We start from the raw sequence: 26,919 nt of genomic DNA on the forward strand, positions 1-26,919 counted from the left end.
AGCCCTGCCTGACATATATACACGTGTGTGTGTGCGTGTGCGTGTATGCGTGTGCGTGCGTGTGTGTGCTGTTCAATCATGTCTGACTCTTTGCCACCCCACGGACTGTAACCTCCCTGGCTCTGTCCATGGAGTTCTCCAGGCAAGAATACTGGAGTGGATAGCCATTCCCTTCTCCAGGGGATCTTCCCAACCCAGGGCCTGAACCCAGGTCTCCTGCGTTGCAGGCAGATTCGTCCCCATCTGAGCCCCCAGGGAAGCCCCACATATGCACACCACCAGGTGTAAAATGGATAGGCGGTGGGAATCTGCTGCATAGCACCTACAGGGTTGGGATGGGGTCGGGGATAGGGGAGAGTTTCAGGAGGGAGAAGACATATGCGTACTTGTGGCTGATTCACGTTGTTATATGGCAGAAGCCAACATGATGTTGTAAAGCAATTATCCTCCAATTCAAAATAAACTTAAAAAATAAGTAAAAATTTTTTTAAAAAAGAAAGAAATGCTAGAGGGAGTGGCCAGTCCACCCCGGGCATCATGCCCCAAATCCCTGCAGTTAGAAGACCTCCTCTATTGCGTGTCTGCACCAGGACAAAGTCACAGCGGCCTTTGCAGTTCCCTCTTCTCAACCTTAGTCTTTTTTCTGCACATTAACAGTGATGTGTGAGTCAGTTGCTTAATGTCCGAGAGAAAAAAAAAATCTGACTCTGGGAAACCCACACGTGCTTAAATTCTGGGATTGGAATTCTGTTCAGAGCCCTAAATGAATGGCACCCTCACGTCGCCTTCGATTTGTCCTCTCCATATGGAATCATTGTAATAATGGGTCATGGCGCATGTGCGTAATGCATGTACTGTGGGAAAGAGTCTATATACGCCCATCATTTAATCCGCACAAAATCCTCAGTCTCTGTTGTTTAAAAGAGGAAGCCCAGAGATGTTAATTAACTTACCTAAGGCCACCCAGTTGGGAGGTGGCAGAGTCGGGCCTCCACCCCAGGTCAGGCTAACCCCCTCATCCTTCATTCTAACCCTCTGACCTCTGCCAGGATTTGCCTAGCATTTCTGGAGGCAAGCTCTCCTCCTTTCTGCTTTAGAAAAATGCCATCAAGTGGGGGAGTTACTTATCACCTGACTCAGCCCACTCACCATTCTCACATTCTCTCTATTTGCATCAGCTACTCAGGAAATTAGAGCAAATACTATTTTTAGATGCTGGGGTTCAAATGACAGTGATGTATGGGTTAGTGGCTCGTTTTTATGAAACTATCTCAGAGGTGTTACCTGATCTGATGCTTGGAAACTCTCTTACATCACCGTTTTGATCTTTAATAGAGTTTATTTCAAAGGTCGCTTTGTTTCTTGCCGCTCCTCTGTGAGTCCTGTAACAGACTTTGGCCAGAAACACTCTGAGCTGAAATAGATGGCGTGGAGAGAGGATGAGACTTTTCTCAGAAACCTGGAGCACAAAGGATGGCAGGGATAAGCAGAGAGCAGGGCAAGTCCTCAAAGTAGACTTTGCCCAATGGTTGAGCCTACAGGCAGCAGACAAGCCCTTCCTGCCAAAACTGACCATGTGTGTATGTTAGACAGAAACTCTACAACTTCACTGCTTACTTTTTATAGCTAATCACAGTCTCTTAGTTTTGAAGATTCCACCAGCAGGGAGGCTACACTATGTTTGTGGGGCGCTCTGGCAACCCTAAGACTTAGGCAAGGGAAGAAAAGAACAGGAGAGGGATGGGGATGATGGGAAGGGAAAGGAACAAATACAGAGTGTTTGATGCACCCCGGGAGAAAATCTGATTTAATCAGCTTCATCCTCTTGTCCGTACTGGAAAAGGCCTTTATTCCCATTTTATAGATTAGGCAACTGAGGCCAGAGTGGTCAAGCAACTTATGACTTGCAGGGCACACGGCTGATGACTATAAGGTTAGGAAGGCAAGATTTGGAAAAGAAAAATACAGGACACCCAGTTGAATCTTAATTCCAGATGAACAATTTTAAAAGATTTAGTTTAAGTTTGTCTCATGTAAAATTACAGACTTATCCTAAAAATTTAACTGGACATCCTGTCTTTTATTAATACCTGGCAACCATCGTTGAGATTCAAACAGTTCTGTCCATTATTTCTCAGATACTCCTTTACTTTATATATAATACTTCATATATATTATACTTTTACATATAATACAGCAGAATATAAGTGATTATGACCATCAGCCAATGCCAAAGCAGTACTTTGCCTCTCCTATTTCACTTGAAACCCTGTCATCCTCACACCACCCCATCCAACGGGTACAGTTACTGTATCCATATTCTGGATGAGGAAACTGAGTCTCAGTGAGATGCAATAACTTGACCACAGTCCACAGCCAGAAAGTACCAGAGCTCAGATTTGAAATTGTTACTGTCTTGCCTAAGCATAATCACTTAAGAAACAGCCTTTTCAAAAGTTGAGTTAATACACATGTGGAAAAGAGCTCACTATATAAACATAAGGTTCAATGACATGTTGCAAACACCTGTGTAGATACCAACCAGGTCCAAGAAGAAAAGATGTCCAGCACTCCAGAAGTCCCATGTGCTCCCTCCCAGTTGAAATGCTCATCCTCCTCCTCAGAGATTCCGTCACTCTGGCCTCCAACCTCCAGCTGAGTTTGCCTGCCTCCGAACGTGATGTAAGTGAAATCTTTACAGGAAGTACTTCCTGGTGTTTCATTTCTATCGTTCAACACTGTGCTTGTTGGATTTACCCTGTGGTGGTGTATATCTGGAATCTGGTCCTTTTCATTGCTGTATAGTGTTTCACCAGCCGATTATACATAGTGAACCCATCCTATTGTTGGTGAACTTTTACGTTGTTTGAGATTAGTTTAAAATGTGATTTTTTTTTGTATTGAAGTACAGTCCATTTACAATGCTGTTATTTTCTGATGTACAGCAAAATGTTTCAGTTATACATATATATTTTTTTTTTCATATTTTTTCCATTATAATTTATCACAGGGTATTGAACATAGTTCTCCGTGCTGTCCAATAGGACCTTGTTGTTCATCCATTCTATTTATAATAGTTTGCATCTGCTAAGCCCAAACTCTCAACCCTCCCCTCCCCCCACCTGCCTTGGCAACTACAAGTCTGTTCTCTATGTCTGTGAGTCTGTTTGTGTTTTGCAGGTATGTTCATCTGTGTGGTTAAAATGTGCTTTATAAGCAACAAGAATGTCTGCTATGAACATTCTCATGCACGCCTCTTGGTGGACACAAGCATTCATTTCTGTTGCATATGTACCTAAAAAAGGAAATGCTAGCCAGAAAGGGATGTATATTCAGATTGCGTAGATATACCACGCAGTTTTTCAAAATGTTTATACCAATTTACCCTCCTAACAGCAGCACATTCAATTTCCAGTTGCTCCACATTCTCACCAGCACTTGGGATTGTCAATTTTTGTAATTTTGGTGTAATGGTATCTCCTTGCAGTTTTAATAGGCATGCCCCTGATTTCTAATTAGGTTGAGCACCTTTTAATGAGTTTATTGGCTCTCTGAACATTTTCTTTTGTGAAGCCTCTGTCCCAGTTTCTTAAGCATTTGATTTGGCTGTCTGTCTCTTACTTATTGATTTGTGGGAAGATTTTTAATAAGTTCTGGATAGGAGCCCATAGTTCTGGGTGTTGGAAATATCTGCTCCCATTCTATACCTTGACTCACGCACCTAAATGGTGTTTATTAGTGGAGCTCTTATGATTTTAATATATGAAATGTATCAGTATTTTCCTTTTTGAATAGTGCTTCTTAAATAAGACTTCTTAAACAAGAAGTCTTCTCCTACCCCCAAGGTTATAAAGGTTGCTATAGGCTTCTGGAAGCTTTGTTATTTTGCCTTTCACATTTAGATCTACAGCTCAACTGGCATTTATTTCTGCATATGGTGTGAGGTAGAGGGATTGGAAAACTCAATACTGTAATGATAGCAAATCTCTTCAAATTGATCTGTAGACTCTATGTCATCTCAGTTCAAACCCAGCAAGTATTTGTCATTGTCATATGAGAGACCTGATAAACAAATTCTAAAATTGATAGGTAAATTCAAAAGGCCAAGAATATCCAAGATAATATTGCAGAGAGAATGATAAAAGAATGTGTTTTATTGATATTAAGATTATTATAAAGCTATAGTAACTGAGACTATGCGATACTGACATAAACACAACCAAATTGACCAATGGAACCAAATGAAAAGCCCTGAACCAGCCGACACGCATGTGGGGAACATATGTTTTGTGACTCTGGACCCACAGGGCAGTGGGGGAAAGACAGTTCTTTCAATACATTGTGAGGGGTCATCCATATGGGGAAAAACAAACTTGTCTCCAGGGCTCCCACTTTTCAACACTGCACAAGGCCAGGGGACTCTGTTCTTATACGCTTGTATGATGATGGCAGTGATGGTTGCAACATCACCGTTATATATTACAATTTTGCCACTCTTGAAAGTGCTTTCCAATCTGTTATTTTCCCCAAACCCTAAGAAGCAGGCAGGGAAGACATTATTAGTCCTTTCATGGATGATGAGGTGGTGACTCCAAGGGACGAGTGACCAACCCAAGGACACTTGCCTAGCCCTTGAGCTTTGCCTGTGGCTCCCTCCACTTTGTGAAAAGCCCAGTGCTCCTTCCTGAGGGGCATGACGAGGGGCAGGGAGAAGTGGGCTTTGGTGGAGGTGGACTGGAAATGGCTAGAAGTCAGTCGCGCACTTCTCAGACCCCGCAGTGGGCTCCTTGACTAGGTGTCAGTCCCCGGATTGCTCCCTGGAGGACAGTTGTCCCCGGGATAGAGCAAGAGGGCTGTGAGTTGTGTTGGGAAGAGGGTGGCCTGGGAAAGGCATGGAGGGTCTGTCATTTGTAATCATGCTGGAGACTGGGGTGGGATGGGCAGATGAGCTGGGGTTCTAATTCCAGCTCTGCCATGAATTTGCTGTGTGCCTTTGAACAATTGACCTCACCTTTCTGGGCCTCAGTTTTCTGAGTCTTCATTGTTAAATGAACCATCTTTCCAGTCTTTCATCTTTAAATGAACCAACTCCAAGGTGTATCCCTTAAGGTGTTTGTAACGAATTAACAGAAATGGTGCCTGTTGCTTAGTAAGGACTCAGCAATTCTCAGCAATCGGTGTTAGTATTATTCAGATCACTTCTTTCTAATAAAAAGCAGCAGCTGCCATTGATCGAGCATTTACATGTCTTTTTCTCTTGTGAAACTAGGGGCTCAGCCTTAGCAAAGGATTTATGAGTTGCATTTGCCAAGCCCTCCCCCATCTCCTGATACAGAATGGATGATTCTACATGCTTTTACATGTAGGTATAGAAAAAAGACTGGAAGGAACTACATCAAGATGTTAAAAATCATCATCTCTGGGTGATAAGAATGGTGTTGATTTGCTTTTCTTCTTCTTAATTAGTATTTTCTGAATTACGTACATTAGATGAGAATTAATTTTATAGTTGGGAAAATAATTGCTCTGATAAAGAAGAAAAGCAGATACGAATTCTTCTTGTTAGTTTAAATGAAGAAGAGTCTGCAAAGGGCCACTTTAAAGCCTCTCCTTGAGTTCCAAGCTTAAACAGACAATGGTTTTGGAGTCAGAAATTCCAGGGTACCAACCCCAGCTCTGCTCCTTTCTAGCTGTGCTAAGCTAGCTGAGTCTCTTAACCTCTGTTGGCCCCAGTTCTCTCATCTGAAAAATGAAAATGAAACTAGCAGCCTTCAAGGCTTGTTTTCAAGGACTTGATAAGATATGTTTGAAACTACATGGCCATGTTTCTGGCACTTAGGAGGCACTCACTCAGTGGTGACCCTTCCATTAGGAGGGCTCCTTTCCCAGAGTTTCACTGGAGATCCTTTGAAGGTGGGCATTACCTACCATCTCACTTTACAGAGGAGGATACATAGGTTCAGGGTGGAAACTTGTCCAAGGTCACAGAGCTCTGAAGGGAAATTCTGAAACAGGCTCAGAGAGGGTGAGCGATCAAAGGTCGCACAGCTTAAACTTGCTGCCTGCGTAGTTTGTAAAACAACAAACTAAACACCCTCCCCCACCCCCCAAAACCCCAGAGTGCCCTTTATTGGGGGGTTACCATTAATGAGGCACCGTGGCAAGCCTCCTGAACAAAACCAGCAGCAGCAACAACAAATCCGCTGCCATTTACCAGTGCTTACGCAATGCCAGGGATCTTGGCACTTCCCACAATCATCTCAGTTAATTTTCCAGACAATTCTATGACGTGCGTCTTTCGAGCCCATTTTACGGATGGGGAAACTGAGGCTTAGAGGCCGAGGTCCTTCCCCAGGGCCCCAGCAGGCCTGGCACCGGGTCTGCCCAGCTCCCCGGGAGGCTGCGGGAGGGCCAGGTGGCATGCAAGGAGTTAAGCGGTAGGCAGTGCTGTGGCTCCGCGCGAGGAGCGCGCCGGGCTGAGGCGTGCTGCTGGCGGCGGCGGCGGCGGCGGCGGCGGCGGCAGCGGCGCTGGGAGCTCGGGCTCAGAGACGTGAAGTCCCGGGGAGCGAGCAAGGCAGGAAGGGAGGCAGCGAGAGAGAGGGAGGCGAGGCGGCCGGAGCCCCGCGCCCAGCCGCAGCCCGCGCCTGGCGCGCAGCGGGCCTGGGCATCCCGGGGCGGGTGCCTGCGCGGGGCCTCGCCGTGGCGCGGGGCACCCGCAGTGCCGCCCGCCCGCCAGCCCGCCCGAGCGCCAGGCTCGCAGGAGCCCGGTTTGCACTTCCTCTCGCCTCCGCCCGCCTCTCGGGCTCACCGGCTGGCGTCGCCACCGCCTCCTTGTCCCCGGCCACCGCTGTCGCGGCTGCTGCAATCCAGGACGCACACTCTTCCACTTTCCCGCTGGAGGTGCGGAGGATGCCCCTTGCACCAGATCCGGAGAAATAGCCCCCGGGGCCCGCCAGGAGGAGACTGGGCGGCGAGAAAGAAAATCCAATCTCCCTTTCCTGGATGCCACTGCAGCAGCTGGCAGCTGGGAAGGCGCCCACAGAACGGGTGCGCCAAGCCGGGACGCCGGAGTCGCAGAGAGAGAGACCCCGGGCGCTGGCTGGGCACCGTTGGCAGAGTTTGCAAGTGACTGAGACCCTCAGGTAAGGGCTAAGGGGCCTGGTCCTGCTAGCAGGGGGGCCTTAGGGAGAGGGCGCAGAGCTGCTGCAAAGGATATCTGTCCCCCAGCTGGGCTGCCGATTCCAGATGCTGCCTGGAGCCTGGGGTTCAGTGTCCAGAGCCAGGTGAGTAAAGAACCCCGAGTGGTGACAGCCCAGTTCTGGGTGGATGACAAACTTTCTCTCCTCCCGCAAAGGGTTGGACGTGCTGGCTTATCCCGCGTCCATCCTCCAGCCATCCCCTGGGGTTCCCAAAGCAGGATGTCCAGGGCTTCTCAGATGACCTGGGCCAGGGGGGAAGGCAGTGGGCCCCTTTCATTTGATTCATGAATCACCCATCTTCTTGGCCAGTTAGAGTGCTGAGGGAGGAGGAGTTGGACGTATTTTCAAGTTGACTTTACAGGGTTCTTGTTGGGGGTGATACTCTGGTAAACGAGATTCCCCATCATCTGGAGAAGAAGCCAGGGCTGCCCGGGTGATGGATTCTGTGTAGAGTGCTTTGCAGTCTTGCTTATGTCCGTTCTGGTGCGTGCGTGCATGCGTGCGTGCGTGTGTGTGTGTGTGTGTGTGTGTGTGTAGAGGGAAGCAGGGGGACCCTTCCAGCCAGATCGCCCCTATCCAAGCCCTTCCAGCAGCCCCAAGTGTCATCGCCAGAGCCGAATCACCTCACTGGCAGAGACGCTAGAAGCAGTGGGGATTAGCTCCCGTCCCTTGCAGCTCCTTAGATGAGCTAAAGATTTGGGAGAAGTTTCCTGAGCTGCTCAATGAGACCATTCAGATTGGAGCCTGGCGAGGTGCAAACTTCAGTAGAAAAGAGGTTGGAATGGACATTTGGATGGGGACTCTTGGCACTGTCATCCTCAGCTCTGAGGCTGTGGGTGGTCTGTCACACCCTAGGCCCCTCCAGGCTCTGCAGAGCCTCATGAGTTTGGCCAGATCATTTTTTCCCTCTTAAGGAAAAACATGCTCCAAAGAGGCCACCTGGTCTCCAGGGGTCATTTTAGAGCCATCCCTGTTGTCACAGCCCCCGAAATGGAGCCTTGCTTCCCTCTCTGGGGTTCCAGCCTAGGGCCGGGGTCATCTCCATGAACTAGTTGGTCCATGAGGCAGGCAGTGGAGGTGCTTCTGTTCGTGACCTAACGGATATATTCCTCTGGCCCTATAGTCAATCCTGATGTCTGCCTCTAGGGAACGACATTGCTGCATAGTTCCTGGACAGTGCTTGAGACACAAGGTGGGAGTCTGAGAACCTCCTGCCATTGCTTGGGATTCTGACCTGGGGCCAGGCAGGCTACTTTAGGGACTGTTTCTCTAGGCTGCCAGGACCCGGGGATGCTTCGAGGGTGTCAGAGGCTGGCATTTGATGTCCTGGGGAAACCCCGTCTTCAGGTCAAGAGGTTGAATGTCAAGTCGGCTGTCAATTTGCTGTGTGAGTTTGGACAAATCACTCAACCTCTCTGAGCTCCAGTTGCTGCTTCTGTAAAAAGGAAGAGATTTCCTGTATCCTCAGAGGTCCCTGTTCAGATATTCTTATAGCCCTGAGTGATTGTCAGAGATGAAATCCTCCAAATCCCAGGAGGCGGTGTAACATAGTGTGTTAAGAGGTCTAGGACTGAGACACATCTGAGTCTGACCAATCACTTCACCCTCTGAACCTCGGTCCCTCCACAGTCAAATGAGTAGCTGATAATGGAGACAGTGCGTGGGAAGTGCTTGGTGTACCTGGTGAGGCTGGAGCTGCCCGAATGCAGCAGCAAGGCTGTCTGTTTTGAGTCTTGTGCATGGGCATCTGGGTGCTGTTGTCCCCGGGGAGGCTGGCCCTGAGCACCAGGTGATTGCTCCTTGGCTGGGGAGCAGGGCCCTTGTTCTCTCGGATCATCTGACACCTGCAGTTCCTCCCCCCGCCCCTCGCTCCTTCCTCATAAAAGCACTTCTGGACCAGCAGCTCCTAGTGGGGAGCCCCAGGCGGTCTGGGAGCACTGGATGCATCCAGCTGCTGTGTCGCCATGACAACAGGAGGTAGAGGTAAGCTGTCTCCATGGCTTCAACTTTGCAGCTGTGGAGGGATCCAGGGCAGAGAAGTTCAGTATGTCTGGGCAGCCTCCCATCTGCTGAGGCTGTCTGATCAGGCGAGGCTGCTGTTCCCTGCAGGAACAGCCACGCCGGGAAAGCGTCTTGCGTGTGTGTGTGTGTGTGTGTGTGGGCAGGTGGCTGAGATTGTGGAGGAAGCTGTCGATTAGTCAGTCTTATTTCTTTCTGAATGGTTCCGAGGCTTGGGATGTCTACATCCTTCCCTGAACTAGGTAACCCCTGTGCTCTGCTTAGTCGCTCAGTCGTGTCCGACCCCCTGGACTGTAGCCCGCCAGGCTTCTCTGTCCATGGGGATTCTCCAGGCAAGTATACTGGAGTGGGTTGCCATGCCCTCCTCCAGAGGATCTTCCCAACCTAGGGATCGACCCGTATTGCAGGCGGATTCTTCACTGTCTGAGCCACCAGGGAAGCCCTGGGTTCATGCTAAAACCTCCGCAGGGAAGACAGTCCTCATCTCGGCCAACACGGAGTGAGTTAACAGGCATGCAGTCGGGCCTGGAGTGGGAGCAGCTCCACCGTGTGTTAGCTCTTATCTGCGTACTCGACTTTCAGAAAACGAACAGTTTGCTTTCCTGGCAGAATAGGACGTGTGTGTCTGTGTAGACACATGTGTGTGAATGTGTGCCTATGTATACACTCTCATGTAGGATGCGTACGTGTGCTCATGTGAGTATGAGTTACATAAAACCCTGAAGTGTGTGTGGGCACATGTGAGACTAGTGTCAGTATGAGTGTGTACTCATGAGACTGCCTGTCCACGGACTTAGGCATATGTGCGTGTGCACGTGCCTGTGTGAGGCACTGTGAGTGTGGGTATGCACAAGCAATTGTGAGTGTTAAGCAGTGGTGTGTGTGTGATCAGATGCACACATGTGTCGTGACGGTCTGTGTGCCGATCTCTGTGTTTGAGGAGCTATGCGGGGTGGCCAGGGCACATGTGTGTGTTGTCTGTGTGGGCCTCTGTGGGCTCCTGCATGTGTGTGCATGTACGCACCTGTGTGCAGTGATGCGAGTGTAAACTTACAGTTGTGTCTCTTATATGTTTTTTTGTCTCTGCACGCATGTGTGTGTACAGCGCTGCACACGGCTCGTCCTTTGTGTGCATATGCCTGCTTGCTGTGGTCAGCCTCTGTGTCTCTATGTGTGTGTGTGAGGTTCTGAACGTGTGTGTCTGTGAGTGACAGAGGGTACATTTGGCTGCGTCTCTGTGGATGTGTGTGTGTCTGTGGATGTGTGCCTGTGTGTTTTGCAGGGCAAACTTAGTCACCTGTGTGTGTACATGTGTGTTTCTGAGCGTGTGCACCTGTGTGAAGCATTGCATGCCTGGTTGTATCTCTGTGTATAGGTGTGTGTTTCTTGGCGTTGCTGTTGGGTCTGTTGGTTGCTGTGTCCATTTGAGTGTGTCTCGGTGTGCACGTGAGGTGTTTCTGGATGTTGCAGTGTGACATTTGTGCATGTCTCCTGTGTGTGCGTGAGTTTCCAGGTGTGTGTACCGAGGATGGGGCCTTGCATCTTTTTGCGTGTCCCTGGGTGTATGATGTGTGTTTCGTGTGTTTGCCTGTCTGCGGGGCAAAGTACCTTCTGTGTGTGCCGCCTGTGTATGTGTGTGTTTCTGAGCACATGCATCTGCGCGGGTGTGACTCAGTGTCCCTAGGGCTGATGAGGTGTTGGCGGGCGGGGGGCTGTAAACACGGCTGAGAGCGTCCAAACAGAGCACAGTTCTGACCCTTTAAAAGCTCCTCTTCTGTCTGCTCTGCACGTCTGCACTGTGCTTGTGTGTGTACCTTCCGAGTGTTGACTCAGCGATCGCTGGTGCCAGCTCGGAGCAGAGTGTTGGGGTGTCGGATGTTCATTTTCCCGAGTGCCTTTGCTCTGAGGCTGTGTCTCCCTCTGCCCCCCGGCTCCCTCAGCCCCCACGACAACCCACGTCTCCCCCGCCAGAAGCCTGCACGTAGGCCAGTCACCGAACAGACTCACAGATGTTCAGAGCGCAGGTATAATTTTAGGCAGAAGGTCTGAACATAGGCAGCCTAGGATGCACTGAACATTTCGACAGCAGTGTTTCTAATTAAGAGCAACTTGTTTTCCTTAAATAAACAAATCAAGTGAGGAAAGAAATTGCCCGAGATTAATGGCTCCCCGGAGCAGGTCCAGATGTTGGGAAGGTGAGGATGGGGGTCCCCACAGACTGCCAATGTTGCTGCTGGGGTCTTCCAGATTTTGACCAGGAGTTGATGAGGCTGGGGCTGCAGAAGCTGGTGAGGCGAGCAGGCCAGGGCAGTGTGAGAACCCTTTCTAAGGTTGGCCTAGTGTTTGGTTGTTGGGGGAAACACATCATGGGCCCCAATTCCTCCCTGTATCCACACCCTTAGTCATGAGACGTGGCTGTTCTTCCCACTCAAGAGGCAGGCAGGGTCTGTGCTCCGCATCCTTCACTTTGGGTTTGGCCTTGTGTCTTCCTCTGGCCTTTGGTGGAAGTGATGGTGTGTCCTTTCCAAGCCTGGGTGTCCAGGGGCCTTGCATGTTTCTGCCAAGGCTGGGAGAAGGGCTCCACCAAGGTAACTGCCCCTCTCCCCCCAGCCTGGCCCCAGGAACAAACACATGTTGAACAACCCTTAGCCCAGACCTCAGTGAAGAGTCTAGCTCAGCCACACTCCAGCTGGCCACAAACAGGTCAGGTAATTAAATGCTTCTATTACATGTTACTGGGGCTTTGTGGTTGGTTGTTACATACCATTATCATGATTGTAGCTAACAGATGCAGTTACCAGTGGTCTGTATTTCCTGCTCCTGTGGGACCCCTGGTACTCATTCAGAGATGTACCATGTACTTCTCACCATGGATACCCCGTTCCTACCTGGATCTCTGCTCATCCCAACATCAGCAGTTTTAATAATAATAATAACAGTTAATGCTTGTGGTGCATTTATATACATACTCCCCATACTCACAACTACTCTCTGAGATATTTCTGTTATGACTTCTGTTTTAACCTGTGAGGCTCAGAGAGATGAATTGACAACTCAGGAGAGGCATCACTGGAATTTGCACTCAGATCACCAGATGTCAGAGACCATGCCTTTAACCACGATGTCGTCTTGCCTCCCCAGTGCTAGCAGGCATGTTTGCCATTCTTGGGAAGCAAGTGCACGTTTGACCTTCACGTGGGCTCACCTGGAGGTCAGGTAGGCAGGAATGAACCAGGTCACAGGCATGGGAAGTGTCTCTTTGGTTGAGGGGAGATTTGTTCATTCTCTCATTCACGTATTTGTTCTATATTAAAAGTCAGGGTTTGCTGATGCTCAGCATTTGCTCAGAGTCTTCTAAGAATCGTACTTTGTCCCGGGCCCTGAAGATACAGAAAAAGCAGACCCCAATTCTGTCCTTGAGGACCTTACAGTTTGGGGAGGAAGCAGGAGACCCTGGGTTCTGGAGGCAGATTAGGACTGGAGTCCAGCCCAGCTTCCCTATTACTATCTGAGCCCCACATTTCTTGAGTCTCAGGTTGAGGACAGAAGCTTCAGTTTACCACCTTAGGAAATAACAGAAGGAAGGCTTGCGCCTCAGTTTGCTCATCTGTAATATGGCAATAATGACAGTGCCTTCTCCCAGAGTCGTTAGGCATGTTTACTAAGTCAGCTCAGCCCGTCAGCCCTCCCACCCATCCCCTGGGCACTGTGAAAGGGGACTTTGGCCGAGGGTGCAGAGGGCTGGTGATAGAGCTGAGGTTAGAACCTGGGCCTTCTGCATCCTGACCGGTGACAGGTCCGCAGTCTCTTAGATCCCACGCTGCTCTCACATGTGAGTGTATTAGTTTCTTGCTGCTGTAACAAATGACCACAAGGACAGGGACTTAGAACAATGTAAACTTATTCTCATTGCTAGGGATTAGAAATCTAGACTGGGTCCCTACTGGACTCTCAAGGGGAGGAACATTTCCATGCCTTTTCTATGGCCTGGAGGCTGCCCACGTCCCGAGGCTGGTAGCCCCACGTCACTCTGACCTCCGCCTCCACGGTCATATCTCCATCTCTGACTTCTGAATTCCCTGCTTCCCTTATTAGATGGGCTTCCCTTGTAGCTCAGTCGGTAAAGAATCTGCCTGCAATGCAGGAGACCTGGCTTCAATTCCTGGGTCAGGAAGTTCCCCTGGAGAAGGAAATAGCAATCCACTCCAGTGTTCTTGCCTGGAAAATCCCACAGACAGAGGAGCCCGGCGGGCTACAGTCCATGGGGTCGAAGAGTCGGACACGACTTAGCGGCCAAACCACCACTATCACCTTATTAGATGGCATTGGGCCCCCTCAGATAATCCAAGATAATCTCCCCATCTCAAGATCCTCACCTTACTCGTATCTGCAAAGCCTCTTTTAGTATGTAGGGTAACGTCACCATAGGTTCAGGGAATTAGGACACGGATATCTTTGGAGAGTAGTTATTTGGCTACCCGGCCCCCCTGATGGCTCAGATGGTAAAGAACCTGCATGGTTTGATCCCTGGGTCAGGAAGATCCCCCGGAGGAGAGCATGGCGACCCACTCCAGCATTCTTGCCTGGAAAATCCCATGGACAGAGGAACCTGGCAGGCTACAGTCCACGGGGTCGAAGAGTCAGCCACAACTGAGCAACCAACATTTTCACTTCTTTTTCTTTATCTGGCTACCACAGTGGAAAAAAACAAATGAATCATTCCACATGCATTGATTCAACAAGTATTTATTGAGTACACGGGGCTTGAGTATTTCCTGGGCGTCTACCATGCACCTAGGTCTGTCTAGGTCCTGAAGATGAAGTGTTGAGCAGACAGAGGCCCTGGTGTCCTGGGGGGTGATTCCAGGAATGCGAGTCAGAACAGAAATGCATAAATAAGTAACTGAACAGCTTAAATGTAAATAGTGATGAGTTCAGTGAGGAAAGCACAGCAGGTGATGGAGGTGGCGTCTTCTAACCGCCCCTGTCGGGACCCTCTGCGTCAAGGAAGCTTCCTCCCCCACCCCTCTGGTCTGGGGGTGGGCATGGTCCTCCTCAGCTGCCAGGCCGTGGGTGCTGCACTTCCCCCTTCTAGTGGCTTCTCTACACTCTGCCCTCCGTTGTAACTGTCCTTGGTCACCCCACTGGGGTGGGCTGTCTGCTACCCGCTGGTCCCTGACCGAGACGGGTGCTTTTGACGTGCCAGGAAATGTGCTCTGCTCTTCTTGTGTTTTCACTCATTGATCCTTACAACATCCCTCCAAGGAAGATGCTCTTTTACCCTCTTTCTCAGGTAAGGAGGATAGCCATGTTCACAGCATCTTTATTCACAATGGCAGACAAGTGGAAGCCACCCAAGTGTCCATCGACTTGGGATAAAGTATGCTCCATCCATGCCGTGGAATAGTATTTAGCCTTAAAGAGGAGCAAAATTCTAACACACGCTACAATAAGGATGAACCTCAAGGATGCTTAGGCTAAGTGAAATAAGCCAGACACAACAGGACAAATAATGTATTGTTCCACTTTGACTTTCTTAAAGTAGTGCTCGCTTCGGCAGCACATATACTAAAATTGACTTTCTTAAAGTAGTCAGATTCATAGGGACAGGAAATAGAATGGTGGTCTCCGGGGGCTGGGAGAGGGGGAAATGGGGAGTTAGTGTTTAATGGGATCGAGTTTCTGTTTGGGAACATGACTGTTCTAGAGATGGACGGTAGTGATGGTTGCACGACGATGTGAATGTACTTAACACCACTAAACTGTATGCTTAAAAATGGTTAATGTAGGAAATTTTATGTTGTGTGTGATGTCACCGACTTAATGGATATGAGTCTGAGCAAACTCCGGGAGACGGTGAAGGACAGGGAAGCCTGGCGTGCTGCAGTCTGTGGGGTGGCAAAGAGTCAGACACGACTGAGCAACTAAACAACAACAGATTTTGGCAGGATGAAAACAAAGTGAATAAGTTAAAAGTCTAGACAGGACTTCCCTGGTGGTCCAGTGGTTAGGAATCCACCTGCCGATGCAGGGGACACGGGTTCAGTCCCTGGTCTGGAAAGATTCCTCATGCAGGAGGGCAGTTAAGCCCATGGGCCGCAGCTACTGAGTCCATGCACTCTAAAGCCCATGCTTCACAACAGGAGAAGCCACTGCAAGGAGCAGCCTATGCCCTGAGACTACAGGAGGCCTGTACTTAGCAATGAGGACCCAGTGCAGCCAAAAATGAATAAATAAATTAAAAAAAATTTTTTTTTCTGAAGTCTGGAGAGGCTAAGATTGAAACCAAGATCTGACCCTAGAGCCCATGTTCTCTTCCCCATACAACATGGTCTCACCCTCCGAGCACTATGCACTCCCACCAGTGGGTGTGCAAGCAGATGAAAACAAGCTGGGGGAATGTGGACTGGGGCTTTGGACGCAGCAGAGGGAAGAAGACCTGAGGCGTTGAGGAACCCATGGCATGCTGGCACCATGCACTGCCTTTCATCAGGGCTCACCCACTGGTCTAGTCAACAGATTTTTATTGAGCACCTACTGTATGCCAGACCCTGTGGAAAAAGTGAAGAGAAAAACAAGACCCCAACCTCATATAATTACAACTTGAAGTAACTGCCAGAATTTAGAGCCTCTGAAATGAAGACTTCCTTGAGAGAGGAAAAAAAAAGGAGCCCAGCTCTGAAGGATGAAAAGGATTGACCAGGTGAAAAAGGCTGGGAAGTAGCATGTGCAAAGGCCCTGAGGTGAGGAAAGTGGCATGAATCAAAGACACGGGCACACTTCCAGACTAGGAAAGAGCTGGTACACGAAGTGGACAAATCTCAGGGCCTCACCAGCCCCATGAGCGCTTTGCTCTTCATCCTTCCAGCAGTGAGAGGCCTCATACAGATTTTCAGTACAGGAAGTGAAATGATGCTATTAAACCCCAGCCAGAGCAGTAAGAAGAAACTGCACCCCCACGTGAGGTGGGAGCCCATTGAAATGCCCACAAAGAGGGAGCTGGGCGGACTGCAGCGATTTCAGGATTTCAGCTTCATTATGCAAAACACACAGCTTTCCAGGGGAGAGGTAGGCTTGGCAAAAAAGAGTCAACAAATTAGTTTTTTAATCTGCTTTAAGTTGCTAAAATGCCCTGTCTCCCTTCCATTGTCACCTGATGGCCTGTGGGCTATTTTCACTTTTATCAGAGAATTTTTTTTTTTTTAATTAAAGGAGTTTTTCCTTTTGAAAAACAAATCCCAGCTGTGTTCTGATAAGATAGAATTAAAAACGGGCATTGGGGGTGGGGGGAATGCCACAGAAAGCTCTGACTTTTCTCCTTCTGCATCTGAACTGATTTAAATAATAATTATGTTTCATTTTGATGCAGCCTCTCCTCAGCCCTTCCTGGCCTCCCCCAAATCACCAGCGTGTACCAGCAGCTCCAAACATAGGATGCTTCTAAAATTCCCAACTCTTGGCCCCTAGAGAGAGAGGGAGAGACAGCCCTATAAAAGACCGAGCTGCTGCTGCTGCTAAGTCGCTGCAGTCATGTCTGACTCTGTGCGACCCCATAGACAGCAGCCCACCAGACTCCCCCATCCCTGGGATTCTCCAGGCAAGAACACTGGAGTGGGCTACCATTTCCTTCTCCAAAGCATGAAAGTGGAAAGTGAAAGTGAAGTCGCTCCGTTGTGTCTGACTCTTTGCGACCTCATGGACTGCAGCCTACCAGGCTCCTCCGTCCATGGGCCATGGAATTTTCCAGGCAAGAGTACTGGAGTGGGTTCCCGTTGCCTTCTCCGGATAAAAGACCGAGAGTTCTGACCTAACAGCGTCAGGTTCAGGGCAAAAGTTGCTGGAATCCAAGTGCTGCCAATTCACAGCTGTGTGACCTCAGGTAATTTATTTCAATCCCCTTAGTGTCTAACTGCGTGCATGCATTCTAAGTCGCTTCAGTCGTGTCTGATTCTGGGACCCCTTGGACTGTAGCCCACCAGGCTCCTCTGTCCATAGGATTCTCCAGGCAAGAATACTGGAGTGGGTCACCATGCCCTCCTCCAGGGGATCTTCCTGACCCAGGGATTGAACCTGTGTCTCTCATGACTACTGCATTGGAAGGTGGGTTCTTTACCATTAGCACCAGCTGGGAAGCCCTAGCTTCCCACTACTCATATGTAAAATGGAAATAATGATAGTATTTATATTCGTTGGAGCCTTCTGGTTGTAACTGACAGAAAGTCCAACTTAAATATCATTACACTCTTTTATTCTCAGGCTAATAAGCACTGTGTAGGTTCGTGTGACTGACAACTAGCTTCAGGTTTGGCTTGATTCAGGAGTTTGATAGTATCAGAGGACGTTCTCTCACTCTCTCTCTCTCTCCCTTGCTCCCAGTGTGTCTCTTTATTTTTCCCTCCCAATCCCTTGGCTCTCCTTTTCCTCGGTGGCGGGCTTTCCTTCGCCAGTGGGCTCTGGCTATCTTCATCTCTGCACAAATGCCTACCAGTAACTCCATGATTACATAGTGTCAGCTGCAAGCCCTCCTCCCACTAGTCCTGGAATTGAGAGTTTGTAGGCAATGGCAATGTCACCCCACTCCTGTACTCTTGCCTGGAAAATCCCATGGATGGAGGAGCCTGGTGGGCTGCAGTCCATGGGGTCGCTAAGAGTCGGACACGGCTGAGCGACTTCACTTTCACTTTTCACTTTCATGCATTGGAGAAGGAAATGGCAGCCCACTCCAGTGTTCTTGCCTGGAGAATCCCAGGGACGGGGGAGCCTGGTGGGCTGCCGTCTATGGGGTCGCACAGAGTCGGACACGACTGAGCGGCTTAGCAGCAGCAGGTTTCCTGAAATCAGAGAAATAGACTATACCATTCAGTCAGATCGAGGTCATATGGACACCTTGGTCCCTCCTCGGGTGGGGAGAGTGTGAATCAGCTCTTGTGGTTTCCTGAATCACAAAGACCAATAGCAGAAGCGGGTCCCTGAAGGATAATCGGGACCCAGTTAACCTGAGCCACAGAAGTAAATGCCGGTCACACTAAAATGACCTTTCTACGGTCGTCACCTCAGAGGGTTGTTGTGAGGCGAAGATTAAATGATATTGATCATGCAAGGCGCTTAGCGCTGAGCCCCGCATGCACTGTACACGGTAAATGCTGTTCCTACTGCTTCTATGCTATTATTGACATGTGATAATATAGGCCGGGGAGGGGTTCTGTGAGTACCGAGGGTGATGGGAGACGCCCATGACCAGATGACTCAGCCTGGGCACCCCGCTGGCCCCTGAGAGTCTTGGACCTGTCCATGCCCCTCCAGTTTCGGTTGCCAAAAGCCATCATTCCCTAACAAACCACATCTCATGGATCGCCTCACCAGCTAAAAGCTGGTGATGGCTCAAAGGATGCAGGGGGGGTGACAGATGCTGCTAGGGGCAGGCGGGTCCCCTAGGAGGGGCAGTGATGAACCAGAAACCTGGGGAGCCAGCTACAGGGAGCACCCACTCCCACCCAGCTGTCTCCCCACATCTCTCAATGGTCTTTAAGGTGTTATGCATAACCTCTACCTGGTTGTAAATGTTGGTCACCCAGTTCAGGCAATTTTGAAACACAAGACGGAGCAAACAGGCATGTCTGTGGGCTCAGCTGGACCTCTGTTGTAAAGCCAGGTCTCCCCGACACGGGGAACATGGAGCCTGTTCTGTCCAAACCACAGAGAGCTGGTGTTGGGGATGCCCTCGGAAGACGCGCCAGCCCATTGTTCTAGAATCGGGTCGTGTGCCGCCTGCCTTCAGCGTCCCCCTGGATGTCCCCACAGGAGTTCCTTTTCATTCTGAGCCGCACCATTTGTAACAGGCTCCGCTGATGGCTTCAGTGCGAACGGCCGCTTAGAAGCAGTTCATTTTGCTGCCTGAGATTATTAATGTTCTCTCTGATTTCCTGCTTCACTCTATTGATTTCCTGGGATAAAACTTTCTCTGCAGAGGCTGTGAAGGTAATTCAGCCGCCATCCCTCCATGTGAGGGAGGGCTGGATCCTGGCTCTCCCATCCCACTTCCTGCTGTGTGACAGAGGGCAAATCACTTCACCTGTCTGAGCTTTGATTTTCTCTTCTGCAGCCTGGGGGGTCCTCAGAGCTCCCGCGTCCTAAGGAGGTGTCGGTCACACGGCAGGTACTCACCAACCTCAGCTCCTCCTGTGAAACTCCAGCCCCAGTGACCCGGGGAAAGGGAGAGACCTGCTCATGCTTCTTGTATAGATTTAACACCCTTTCTATGGAAGGCTCTTTCCAAGCATTGGTTCAGTTACTCAGGTGTATCACTCTTTGCAACCCCATGGACTGCAGCACTTCCTGTGCTTCAGGCTTCCCTGTGCTTCACTATCTCCCTGAGTTTGCTCAAACTAATGTCCGTTGAGTTGGTGATGCCATCCAGCCATCTAATCCTCAGTCGCCCCCTTCTCCTCCTGCCTTCCGTCTTTCCCAGCATCAGGGTCTTTTCCAATGAGTCGGCTCTTCGCATCATGTGGCCAAAGTATTGGAGCTTCAGCTGCAGCATCAGTCCTTCCAATGAATATTCAGGGTTGATTTCCTTTAGGATGGACTGGTTTGATCTCCTTGCTGTGTCCAAGGGACTCTCAAGAGTCTTCTCCAACACCACAGTCTGAAAGCATCAGTTCTTTGGCACTCAGCCTTCTTTCTGGTGCAACTGTTACATTCGTACATGACTACTGGAAAAATGATAGCTTTGACTATATGGACCTTTTTGGCTCACAGCAGTCCTGAAGTTTGTGGCCTTATATCATTCTCCTTATTTACAAATGAGGAAACTGAGGCTCTGAGAGGAGAAGGGATCTACCCAAGGTCACAAAGCTAGGGGTTGCCAGAGCTGAGACTTGACCTCTAGCGTGCCTGCATCCAGCAGCCCTGGCTCTTGAGAGGGGTGCTACCTTCTAAGGGGATCAGCTGCACTCACAGAGACCCCTGGGCACCAAGGACCCCTTAGCAATGGGCTCTAGGTAGCTCTGCTGCTAACTTGGTGCGCCACCTCAGGAGAGTTTCTGGATCTCTCTGGGCCTTTGTTTTCTCAGCTCCTTAGACTCATGCTCCTCCCTTCCAACCTCAGGGCCTTTGCACATGCTGTGCCAGCTGCCCGGCATGGGCCCCTCTCCGCCTCCACCCTTCTTTATCTGGTTAACTGCAACTCCACCTTCAGGTCTTGGGTGAAGCATGGCTTCTGAGAATTCCTGTGGATCTCCCCTGGACCAGATCAGACCTCCCCCACTGTGTGCTTCCCCGGATTTGTCTCTTTCCTTCAGGGTTTGCGATTCCAGTGCTGTGTGATGATTTAACTAACCTGTGTCACCTCTGCCAGAATTGCCCACTTGAGGGGGATTGGGGTGTCAGTTAGAACTCTTGCCACACCCACACTCCAGGCCTGCCACATATTTACAGCGAGAGGTTGTGGTTATCAACTGAAACTTAAAAAGAGCTCTTAGGGTCCTCAGATGCTGCTGGTAGGAGTATGGATTAGTACAACTGCTTTGAAAAACTTCTGGACTGTATTTACTTACATGGCATGATACATCCTCTAATCTGCTATTCTACTTTGGGATATAGACTCAATAGAAATGAAGATATATGTTCTTTTTATACATGTAGGAGTCGTAAGCATGAGAAATCAGAAACTACCCAAGTGTCCATTATGGTAGAACAGACAAGTAAAATGAGGTCCCCTCATAGCATGGAATAGTACACAGCAGTGAAAATGGATTGGCTACAGCTTCGTGCCACAAATAATGCCTAACAAAAAAATCCAGACACAAAAGGGCATATGTGTATATGTGCCTGCTAAGTTGCTCAGTCGTGTCTGACTGTGTGTGACCCCTATGAACTGTAGCCTGCCAGGCTCCTCTGTCCATGGGATATACCAGGCAAGACACTGGAGTGGGTTGCTGTGCCCTCCTCCAGGGAATCTTCCCAACCCAGGGATTGAACTCACTTCGTTTACATCTCCTGCCTTAGCAGGCAGATTCTTTACCACTTGCCCCACCTGGGAAGCCCAAAAGGGCATATACTATACAATATTAATTACACAAAGCTCAAAATAGAAGCTAAGCTATAGAGTTTAGGAATGCATGCATGCTTAGTTGAAAACATTATAAAGAAAAGTAAGGAAGAAGTCGTCAGGACGGTCATGACCTTGGGTGAGGAAGGGGGGAGGGGTGATTAGAAAGACGCACAGAGGGGGCTTTGGGGAGCTGGCTTTGGTTTCTGGCCCTGGAAGGTGGTTACATGGGTGTGTGTTCACTTTGCAATAACTCATCAAATTGTACACCTTTGTTTTGTGTTTTCATTTGTCTGTGGGTCACAGGTCTCATGGAAAGACCCCCTATACCCACCGCCGATAATTACCTCTCGGGTGGGAAATGCCACCTAGACCACGCTGCCTTGGTTTATACACAGAGAACATCTCTGGCGTCCTGTTTAAGCAAAGGTTCCTCTACTTTCAGTGGCGTGGGGTGTGCCTCTCTATCCTATAAGCCCCCAGGACTCCAAATTTACATGTGTAAAAACAACCCAGTAGCTTTCTGTTTTGGCACGGAGGCTACCTGGCCAGAGAACACAATTATCCCCTTTTTCTCAGACCATGATAAGCGAGGGGTGAGGGTTGATGGCCCCAGAAGAAAAAAAAAAAAAAATAGAAAGAAAGAAACTAGGAAAGAAAGAGAAAAACAAAACCTGAGAAGCATTTTCAAGTTTCTAGTTTTGCAGGCCACCGAAAGACAGGGCATCAGCTGTCCTGGATTGAGGGTCAGATAACACAGCTGGGGCGGGGCTCAGAATGAGGACCGGCGCTCAGAGTGAGGACCGGGGCTCTGAGGTGGGGCAGTGAGTGCCCGGCCCTGGGGCAGGAGAACTAGGTCAGCGGACTTACTGCCCCAGATCTTTTCTGGCCCCCCTGACCTCCGTTTCCGTGCAGATAGGAGGGGGCCCTGGGCCCTGCTCTTGAACCTGAACCTTAGCTGGAGAGCAGAAATACTGTGGTTTGTGTTTGTCCTTGGAGCTTGAGGGGGCTCCCCTGGTAGCTGAGATTGTAAAGATCCCACCTGCAGTGCAGGAGACCCCAGCTCAATCTCTGGTTTGGGAAGATCCCCTAGAAAAGGGAATGGCAACCCACTCCAGCACTCTTGTCTGGAAGATTCCGCGGACAGAGGAGTCTGGGTGGGCTACAGTCCATGCAGTCATAAAGAGTCGGACATGACTGAGTGACTTTCCCTTTTAGAGCTCAACACAGGATGTATCAGGTCTTCCAGATGCTTCCAGAAGCCTGGCTGATGGTTTGGGGTTATTAACTCCCTTGACGATGAACTCATCCATCCATTTAGAAAACATTCATAAATCTCCTACTTACCATTCATTCAGCAAGCATGAATTGCGCTTACCTTGGGCTGGACTCTGCTAAGCATCAGGGATACGATGAGAGTGACTAGCTGGTTTTGGTTTGCCAGGGATTTTCCCAGTTTAAGCACTTAACATTTAAGTGTCCCGGGAGCCCCTCAGTCCCCTGCAAACCTAGACGGTTGACCCATGGTGAGCAGGATGCTTCTGATGACCAACCTCGTAGAGCTCTCAGTCCAGTGGAGGAGGTGGGCAAATACAAACCAGTGCGTCAGGGTTTCAGTGGAGGAGGCGTGGGCTCCAAAGGAGGTCTCTCATACCAGTGGAGGGTTTCCAGGAAGGCTTCCTGCAGGAGGTGGCATCTGAACCAAGCCCTTCAAGAGGAGTAGGGCCAAGCAGGGCTGGAGAGTGGGTGAGGGAGAAAGACAGTATTCCTGATGGGAAAGAGAGCTGGAGGCTTGTTTTCAGAGGTGAATCAGGTGGACTGTGGCTGATGGTAGAGAAGAGTAGGGCTGGGGAGAGGGCCAAGGGAGGGGTAGGTCATGGATGACCTTTTGAGTTAGGGGGGCACTCACCTGGCATTTGGGAAACCTGGGTGGGAAGGGAAGGGAGAAGGGAAGTGAAGGCTCCAAATTTCTATTTCAAGATTGCCTGGGCTGCTGTATAAAGCGTGGAGGGGGAATTGACTGTGGAGGTGGGGATGGGAAAGGGTTGAGAATGGCTGAAAAGAGACTATTGGGCAGGGATCTTCATTAAAGCGTCCACATGCTCAGGCCAAGAGCCTCAGCGTCATCTTTGACTCGTGTGCTTCATTGGCCGCCCCACAGGCAACTCTGAGTAAATCCAGCCCCTTCTCGCCACTGCCACCCCCGTTCCTGGCATCCCACACCCTTTTCCTCCACAGCTCTTATCATCTTCTAATCTACCACGTGATTGGCATGTTTATTTTGTTTACTCTCTGCCTCTTCCCTCAAGAACAAGGTTTCCTCAACCTCGAAGCTATTGACATTTTGGACCACGTAATTGTTTGTTGCTGGGAGCTGTCCTGGGCGTTCTGGGATGTTTCAGCAGCATCCCCAGCCTCTCCACCCACTAGATGCCAGTTGTATCCCCTTCCTGGGAGGAGACGACCTAGAAAAAACCTCTTCAGACCTTGACCAATGTCCCTGGCGGGGCGAGGGGGCCACATCGCCCCCGAGTCAAGACCTATCGCACAAGGATTTACGTTCCGTGAGGACTGAGATTTTTTTGTCTTTGACCGTTGTTTCCCCGGCACCTACAGTGTGAAGCTGGGCTCACTCATAGTGGTGCTCACTGAGTGTTTGTTGAATGAATGAGCGTGAGATGATAGGGTCGGGGACGGGCTTGGAAAACTGTGAAGGGTTTGGGAGACAGTAAAGTGATTGGATCAATAAGTAGAACTACCTTTGTATTTATTATGGTGGTGATTGCAGCCCTCTTCATTATCCTTTCTGGGACTCATGGTCCTTTCATCATATGACAGAGGAGGTTCAGAGAGGTTAAGTGATGTGAGGGAAAAAAAAATAGGAAATGAGTAGTGGAATCAAGCTTGAACCCAGATCTTTAGGAACCAAGTTCAAGTTCTTTTTTCAGGTGTCAGATACTGTCATATAATAACAACTATTTATTGAGCTCTTGTTACATGCCAGGTTCTGTGCCTTGGATAGATCGCCTCGTTAAAGCCTCTGACGACGTTGTGAGATTACTACTGTCATCCCGCTTTTACAAGTGGAGACTGTGAGGATCAGAGAGATGAAGAGAGTTGCCCAGAGTCACACAGCCAGGAGTGGAACAGAGCTGTCTGCCTCAGGAATCTGAGGCTGACTCCCCTTTCCCCTATTAGTAATGGCTTCACCCAAAGTGCTTTTCCTTTCCCTCTAGTCTGCAAAGGAGAAATGATCAAAGGATTCCCACTGACATGTTAATTTTCAAGGCTGCATTTTGAAGTGTCCTGCAAGGAGATTCTGTAAATTTCATAAGGCCCCCTGGCCATGGAAAACCTCTTCCTTTCTCTGATGCGGAAGGCTGTTGCTCTTAACCACTCTGCTCTCCTTCCCCTCCCATCAGACAGATCTTAAATAATTTCAGGGATGTGTCTTGAGCTTATCCAAGGGGAAAGACTGGCACATTGTGGGAACCTATAGGAAGGAGACTCAGTTTATTTCAGGAGGTCAAGAGGGGCTCTCCAAGGAAGGGATGTGGAGACAGGGGTGAGAGGGATGGGTGGGAATTGACCGAGCAAAGGAACGGGGTAGAGAATATTTGTGGGCCAGGGGGGAGCTCAGCTCAGGGAGATGGCGTGTTGCAGAGGTGCATCGTGCATTTGTCCAGCTGCGGCTCAGAAGCAGAAGAGGGAGGAGGTGCTGCAGAGAGAGATGGGCGGACTCCAGATGCCGTAGTGCATGCTTGGGAGTGGGTCCTGGTCCTCACTTGGGCCTTCCCTTTGGCGGGCTCTCTGCCAATCCCGTCCTGACCCTGGATCCAGAAGCAACACAGACAGCCCCCTCTCGGAAGTCAGGCCCCAGGCCCACTGTGGCTCGCCATGGCCAGGTTGAGCAGACACGCTGGGCAGACCTCCTTGAGAGGCTCTTAATAAAAAAGAGCCTGTTGTTGGAGCCATGGACCAGCCTCCCTCTGCAGCCACTGGTCTGGCCCTGGGTCCGTGCCTCATAAAGCCTCCTCTGACCTGAGTCTGTCTCCCGAGATGGGGCTCCGGGCCCCTCTGTGGCTGCCTGTCCTCCCCACCCCGTCCCCGGGGCTCAGCCTCGGCCCTGTGGGGGCCCGGTGTTGTCACGCTTCGAGGCTCCTCGGACTGTTCCTCACCATATCACACGCTGTCTCCTAGGGTTCTTGCTCCGATGAGGTCCTGCTGATTGGTTTACTGGTCTGGCTACTGACCTGCCATCTACAGTAGGAGCGTTTGGGGCTGGGCAACTCTTGGTTGTGGGGTGCTGTCCTGTGTGTCTTTAGGATGTTGAGCTGCGTCCAATGCCAGGAACACCGCCCCCTTCACTTGTGACAACCACAAATGTCTCTGGGCATTGCCACATGCCCCCTGGGGGACAAAATCGCCTCCATTTAAGACCACTGGTTTAGATCAATCATAACATGTTCCTTGGGAATTGGCAAATCGCTACCTCCTTCCAAAGATAGGGGTTCTGTTATCCAGGTAGAGGGAAGGATATATATACACACAAGATATGTAATAGTGTGTGCCATGCTTATTGCTGTAGAGAGTTTTTCCCTTTCCTTTCTCCCTCCCTCTGCCCCTCTGTCCCTCCCTTCCTCTGTCTTTTTCTTCCTTCTTTCTTCCTCCTTCCTTCTTCCTTCCTTTTTCTTTCTTATTCCAACAAAACGTTCTGTATGTTATTTACAAACACAGGCAGCCGGATCTGGCATTTGACCCTTTGGATATAGTTTACAGATGCTTGGAATTTATTTTAAAACGATGACAACCACAAGAGGAAACCAAAAGCCTCTCTTCCTTGAGGGAAAGTGGCCCCTCGTAAGGCAGGCACTGCCGCGCTCACCACCTCCTTTGTAGAGTGTGATCCGTGCAACAGACAGTAAATCCATTCTTTTAAAATTGTTGACCCTTTCCTCCCAATTTTTAAATCGCAGTAGAATAGACATAAGGTCTGCCATCTTAACGCTTCGGTGTATTCAGTACACTCATACCTTTGGGCTACCCTCACTGTTGTCCAGCTTCAGCATCTTTGGAGAAATTCTCAAGTCACTTGGCCAGAGGTGGAAGAGCCAGGATCTCCTGGACACACCCTCTCAGTTTATTTCTGGGAAAATTGACACCCGGGGTGGGGAAGGGACTTGCCAGGAGACATCGCCAGTCAGAATCAAAGTCACGATTAGAACCTAGGGCTCACTCTGCCCAGGGTCCCCTTCCTTGTGGCCGCCTCCCACCCCCACCCCCACCCCCAGACAGGGGGGACCAGAATGCCTTGCACACAAAGATGCCGCATAAATATTTAGTGACCATTCTGGCCGGGGACTTCACTGAGGTGCTCCCTGGGGCTAATTCACTTCCCTCTCTAATCTTGAGAGGTTGGGAGATGAAAACCTACTCCAGAGGCTAATGGCCAATTAATTACTTTCTTTGGCCAGATAACACATCTTTTTTTTCTAGAAATTCCTTCCACCCTCGCCCCCACCACCACCAAGGTCTGATCACTGCTTTGCAACAGCTCTCTTTAATCTCGCCGCACCCTCCCCTGCCCACACTGGGACACCAGACGTCGGGGACGGCTGCTCTGCGATAAGAGAGCCATCGATCCCCTTTCCG

General features: G+C 49.8%; 1 protein-coding gene across 9 annotated transcripts in view; it reads left to right on the forward strand.

Moving 5' to 3' along the window:
* The window catches only part of WSCD2 (WSC domain containing 2), a 128,094-nt gene that overhangs the window by 9,354 nt on the left and 91,821 nt on the right, over positions 1–26,919 (forward strand). For 5 of the 9 annotated variants that reach the window (XM_043901519.1, XM_043901518.1, XM_043901520.1 and 2 more), the window contains exon 1: positions 6,949–7,142. The exons of 1 other annotated variant lie outside the window; for it this stretch is intronic. The gene's annotated coding sequence lies outside the window, so the exon portion shown is untranslated. Of the gene's footprint in view, positions 1–2,536; positions 2,683–6,948; positions 7,143–7,227; positions 7,284–9,034; positions 9,183–26,919 lie in introns of those variants that run through there. 3 more of the 9 variants (XM_043901523.1, XM_043901521.1, XM_043901524.1) reach the window with 3 other exon arrangements.

The sequence above is a fragment of the Cervus elaphus genome, chromosome 5 (assembly GCF_910594005.1).
Source record: "Cervus elaphus chromosome 5, mCerEla1.1, whole genome shotgun sequence".
In the NCBI taxonomy this organism is placed as follows: domain Eukaryota; kingdom Metazoa; phylum Chordata; class Mammalia; order Artiodactyla; family Cervidae; genus Cervus; species Cervus elaphus.